Genomic DNA, 6370 nt, shown 5'->3' with positions numbered 1-6370 from the left:
ACTATCTTCTTCACCATCACCTGCAGTGTCCCTCTGCTGTCTCCTTTGGACAGATTGGGCAATCCCTATGTGAGCGGGACACTGATGAGGGGAAAGCAATCTGACACCAAATCCAAAATGCGCACAAACCTGTGACAGAACACTAACCTTTCTAGCTCCACAGGACCTGTTATACAGTGAGAGTCAACATGTGTGTGAAACTGAGGAAAAAGAAACCATCCTTAGACTGGATTGTATTAAGTATGGTCTAAACAGGGGCTATGGATTATTGGCCCATTACCTGGGTTAGTTGTTTTGATCCCTGTGCTTCTCTCAACATTGCCACCCCTTCCACCTTTTCTGTTCAAATGACTCTATTTGATAGCCTGCCCTCTACATAACTTTTCATAGCATCTGATGAAGTGAGTTCTTGCTCATGAAAGCTTATGCATCTCTGCCTTGGTTAATCTCTAGTTTATACAAGGTACATCTCTACCTTCTTTCTGACTGATCAGGAAGTCAGCTAACCTAGGTGTTAGGAAAAGCTGAGAAGAGGGATTCATAGTTTATAGTTGCATAGTTTCTAGGGTCGGAAGGGACCTAAGTGGATCATCTAGTCTGACACCCTGCCGTGGCAGGATTAGTAGACTTAGTTGCCTTCCTTTGGGTTACAGAGAAGTGCCTCCCTCCATTAGGGGTGTGCAGAACCCTAAACCTTCTCCTGAAGCTGGGCAGCTAGAGCTAGATCTAATAAAGGACTAGTAGGTGCCTAAAGCAGAATTTAGATGGCAAGGCAGCAAAAACTTCCATTCAGCTGCTGCCTAAACTGCCATGGTGCTGCCCTGTTTGACTTTAAAGTTTTCCAGGTGGGTGGAGTGCTGCTTCTAGGAATGTCCAAGACTGTCCCAATTCCAGTAACTTGGTGCGGATTAAGGGTGCAGGCCAGACTGATTATTCTGCTACCTAAATAGCCAATGTGTCCAAGTTTCAAACAGTGGCCCAGATTGGCCCTGCTGTAGCCAATTCAGTAGTTCATTTGGCTTCTCCGTTTTGGACTGCAAAGTAGTGCTCTAGATGCATCCATTTGGTACTCTAAGTCTATGGCCCCTGGAAGATTTTACACTTATGATGTATGTTGATTATGCCAGGAAGAATAAAACTGCCATGTGTTCAGGCAATTACTGGCACAACAAAACAATCCGTGGAACCTTTTTGTGACTGGTTTCCATCTCACCTTAAATTGAGTATGTATCAAGGAAAAGCCTTACCATGAATCCCAATGCAGGCTGCATCATGGGTCTTTAAGTTCGCCGGCTACTTTGGGGTGGTGTGGGGACAGTCCTGGCCCCAAGGTGCACATGCTCTAGGTAGCTGGAGATAAGAGACAAGGGAGTTCTAGTTGCTGTGGTGCCTTAGGTACCAGAATGCAGGGAGACCTTCCTGACAGCTGCATGGTTCATCTCTGCATGGAGATGAACCACATGGTTTTCAGTGTCAGACAGCGCTGCACCACTGATGGGCTCTTCACAGGTTGGCAAGTTGAAAGGATACTACATGAAGCACAGCATCACAGACTGCAACTGCCTGGGGCAACCTTGGAACATCTGGCAAGTGGGGAGCCCAGCATTAGGGACAAAATCCTGGATGTTGGGCTCTCCACCCCCCCATCACACCAACCTCCCATTCTGATTCCCCTCTCTACCTCTGGCTCCTTTCCTTCTCTCCAATTCTTGATCCTTCTAAACTGCCTTCCTCCTCCTCAGTCTCCCTGCTCTCAGTTCCTACACCCAGTACCATTGCAGCTCCTCTGACTTCTGACTGAGAAACGGTAGGAAAGTCCATTTCAGTCTGGGATGTTTCAGGATAGACTGCATGTGATACAGATAGAACTGTCAGGCACTTATGCTGTCCTACGCTAATAAATCTCTACTGCCATGTGCCATGCCAAATTTGGGGGACTTCGTATAGGGATGGTATAAAGCACATCCCTGACATTACAGCAAACCCTGCTTCATTCTCCTCACCAAAATCAAGCTGTAGCTCTAGAGCCTGGGGACACAGGACTTCATAAAAGTGTTACGACATTCCCACCTGGAATGGAAAGTTTCAGCCCAAATGATTAAAGTTTGGCAAAGTTGTGAGCAAATAATAGGATGTGTCAGGCATCACTACCTTTCCCTTTCCTCCTATAACTGAAGTAATTGTTTAATTGCCAAAACCACCACTTATATTCTAGGGCAGTGGTCTCCAAAGTGGGGTGCGCGCAACAATCCATCGGGGTGCAGGAAGAAAATATTAGAACTTCTATTTATATTTATATAAATATACATATATTGGGGGTGCATGCTCAAAAATTTTTACTGATAGGGGTGTGTGATCAAAAAAGTTTGGAGACCACTGTTCTAGGGGCAGATGAGCAGATCATAGGTTATTGTACCTTTAAAGCAGTTGCAAGTGATGCACAAACTACTTATGTAAAGCTATTACTCAGATGTTAAAACACAACAACAGATGCTTTATTTTCAAGGACTGGGTGCTGGTGGATGATAAACAGTATTGGGAGGGGTATGGGGTAGAGAGTGTTTGCTTTTTAATTGTCTCTTAGCAGAGGGGACATTAATCACTTCTTGACATACATAGCTTTGCTATAACTTTTTAAAAAGCCTTAAATTGACATTGTTTGTTATGACTTATTTGGAGATTTGCAGTATATTAACATATTTTCCACACTTGACCCAGTTTGCAAAGAAGACTATATATGTCTTTTGAGTCTGTAGCTTGGATTACAAGAAAAAAATAATTAGAATATGGCATTTGTCTGAGAATTACTTGCCAGCTCTATTTAGGAACTGAAACACATTTATTAAAATCAGTAATCCATCACAAGTTGAAGCTTATAGAAGATTTCTTATGATTCTTAATTTTTTTCTAGATCCAATATGTGTTAGTAAAGAGATTATTCTAAGGACTTATGTTTGAAATAACTTGTCAGCATGCTAAGACGATGAATGTGATTACAAAAATCGATAGAAGAAATCTTGGCACAACACTTGATTCCTTGGATTATATTTTAAAATGTCTGTCAATCAGTTTAGTTTAAAAGGAACAGTTAGTTCAAGGGGTTGGGGTGGCAAAGGAACATTTCTTTCTGCTTTTACATAAGCAATATAGTAGAACATATTGGGCTGTAAAAATGTTGGGTTTGTATGGAGGTATTTTAAAAGTGAGATCAGTACTTATACATGTCACAGGAAAAAAAATCAACAACATGAACTTGTGTAAGGCTATGAGGCATTTTTCTAGAGCAGAAGCTGGAGAAGTAGCAGACAAAAGCATTGAGATTACTTATACTCTTGCTGTGTGCCAATATTATAGTGAAGAGAGGGAATATAAAGTAAGAGGATTAGGAAATGGGGTTAGGAAGCAGCCATAAGATCAAAATTAACCTCCCTGGCACTTGCACCCCAAGGGATTAAGAAAAGAAAAATTATTTTGTCTGTGTATATTCCATGTTTCTGGAACAGAAGATGAGGGAATTATCCAACATGCAGTCCATATCCGTGCTGTTGAACCAGTTGGGCAAAGTTGGAAGTTTCTGTCACTGGAAGACAGTGCCTTGGCAAGAAATAGTAAGCAGATGCCCACACCACTTGGACGATTATGTCTTCTATTTAAGAATGAACATAGTACTGTTTTTTCAATTGCAACTCAATACCTAAAGGTTTCAGAGATCCAATGTATGTAGGTTTGCTATCATAAATAAAAATGTATTTGGTAGAAATCAACAGGTACTGCACATATGTAACTTTTTCTTATAATCTAATTACAAAATATACCATTTAAACCATGAGTACTTGTACAAATACAGGATTTGAAACAAAATTGAAACTCTCACAGTAATTCAGGTGATTAAAACTACACATAGGTAATTTTCATTGCATACTCACATGTAATGAATCTCACAGTGCTATGCTTCCTACCTAGAAATAGCAAACATACAAATATGACAAGTAAGAGAGAAAGAGAACTGTATAAGCTTAGTGGGGAATAAAATTGATTCACAAAAAGAGCTCTGCTGTTGCCTTATGAATTATTCATGCAAGTGGCTGACCCTTTGAATTAAGGAGGCACAGTCTGCATAGCTCTAGAAGGAGAAGAGGTCAAGTAGAAAAGGGGATTTAACAGAATGAACACATTGGCACAATTTTAGAAGACAAATTGTGCATTGGCTTAGTTTGACTGATTCAGGTTAGTTCACCCATACTTGAAATTTCATTTGTAGGGGACAAAAATAGACAGAAACATGAATAAATCTGCCACACTTTTAGCAATCCACGTGCTATTCTGTCTCTTGAGAAAGGCCGTCAGTTTCACTGTGCCTTAGCCCAGCATGAATGGTAGGTGCTTCATTCCTTTACATTTTAGATCTTCCTAAATCTAGATTAGGTTGGCTTTATCTTTTTATATACTACCTTTTTATACACTACTTAACATTCTGCCTCTCCTCCTAGAGAAATCTTGCACTGCTGGGTGGAGCTGACTGAATAACAGTGGGCGCATCTACATGAGATGTTTACTGTGCAGCTGCCTAATTAGGTCTGCAGTAAAGTCTCAGCATCTAAACATGTGGCCCTATTAGGCTGCAGAAAACTAACTCCACTGCAAGTTAGTACTTGTAAACACAAGTACTACGTATGGCAGCATTCTTTAGCGTTCAGCAACACACATGCTGATGCTGACAGGGCTGGCTGGGGCATGAGGGTGCTTCAGTGCAGGGGTTGCCTGAAGGCTAGCCCTACCCTGGAGCACCCTTGTTCCTCAGCCAGCCCCTCTGCAGTAAGTTGAGCAGAGCTGGAGTGGCCCCAGACTTGCAGGCTGACCCTCTGGACCCCCTGCCAGCCAGGACTGCTCTGACTTGGATCAATATGCAGTCCCAGGGGTAAATGTGGTACCCAGGAGCAATGAACTCTGGCTCATATTGCGCTGGAGTTTATTGTGTTGCATTAATTTCATGTGAAGACATGCCTAGTGACTTCTAAAAGGAAACACTTCCCTTTGCTGCAGGAAAGAGGTAATGTTCAGATCCAAGATTGGCCAAAAAATCTGGAAGATGGAGATGAAGTCCAGTAAATCATTTTCTTCTGAAGTTATACAGCCTGTCAATGTGTTAGCACCTTTATTTCTCTGGGCTCTGAATGCTGAATTTGCTGTGACCTTAGAAATTCTCTTTATTACCTATCCGTTGCCAGGCAGTCTTCACATCAGGTATAGAAAAGCCTCTTCCAATGATTCAAGCAGCTCTAAGCCCAAGCAGATTTTTCTTCACTTGTCTTTAGTTTTCTACTGGAGTTAAATCCTTTCCCCTGTAGTTGCCATGGCATGGATTAAACTGTGTTTTTTCCTAAAATTTAAAACCAACTGTACCAAAGTGAGAAGTTTATCATTACTTGAGAAGTTCCTCACTAAAACTAGATCTACTTCAGCATCTTTCATTTTTACTGGACACTGTGGGACTAATTTCAGTCTAGACTTACAGTACAAATTAAAAGGCTCCTAGACACTTAAAGATAGTTAAAGGGCAACACTGACATTACTTCTGGCTTAGCTAATGCTTCTAGATCCTGAGACAGCAAAGAACTGAGCAGCTGAGAGCAAAGGCACAAGCAGATGGTGCAAAACCCATCATGGATAAGGGCAAGTAACTAGGGACCTTGAATCTTTCTACTATTCATAATTATGGGAGAATCTTACAGCAGCCATCAGCTGAGAGTAAATTAGTAAAACAGGAAGCTGATCTGCTATAAAAGTGGAAGAGTAGAGAAGAGAGCAAGTGGCAGAATTTATAAAATCTTGGGTATTAACAATTCAGTGTTTACTGTATGTTGCAGCGTTCTAAGTACAGATTGGAATATTTATATTTATTTTTGCAATGCCGTAGGTAAAAACAATTTAAACAATGCCAAGTACAGATGTTATTCTCATAAAAAGTCTCATTTCAAAACAAATGTTTTTCTATTCCCCACAAAAAGTTAAAATTACATGCAGATATATGAAGATTAATCACTTAAGATGCACAATTATATATCAGAAGACTTTTGTTAAAATAAAAACATATATTGAACTACATCATTATAACAATGCAATTACACAGAACTAGAAAACTGACTCAGTAGTAAAATATAAAAATCTACAATTATAAATATAAATTTGGTCCATGGAATCACTATAGAAGTATTTACAGTAAGTATCAGTTTACTAGTCTAAGTGTTTACTGAAGTCTTAAAATGCTGAATATTATAGAGAACATAATTTTATTTACATTCTACTATATTAAAAGTTATATTTCTAGCAAATGCAAGGATTGCTATAAATACAGCAAGTAAATCAGATA

At 40.1% G+C, this 6370-nt stretch overlaps 1 protein-coding gene across 1 annotated transcript in view; it reads right to left on the bottom strand.

The window, feature by feature from the left end:
• Positions 1-5869: 5869 nt before the first annotated feature.
• Positions 5870-6370, bottom strand: part of PTPRZ1 (protein tyrosine phosphatase, receptor type Z1) — a 210128-nt gene continuing 209627 nt past the window's right edge. Inside the window, exon 32 of the mRNA XM_019509246.1 lies at positions 5870-6370. This exon is cut by the window's right edge and continues 574 nt beyond it. The gene's annotated coding sequence lies outside the window, so the exon portion shown is untranslated.

Source organism: Gavialis gangeticus, unplaced genomic scaffold, assembly GCF_001723915.1.
Source record: "Gavialis gangeticus isolate Ggan-Ray unplaced genomic scaffold, GavGan_comp1, whole genome shotgun sequence".
NCBI classification, from domain to species: domain Eukaryota; kingdom Metazoa; phylum Chordata; order Crocodylia; family Gavialidae; genus Gavialis; species Gavialis gangeticus.
This window is presented reverse-complemented; position numbering and strand designations above follow the sequence as displayed.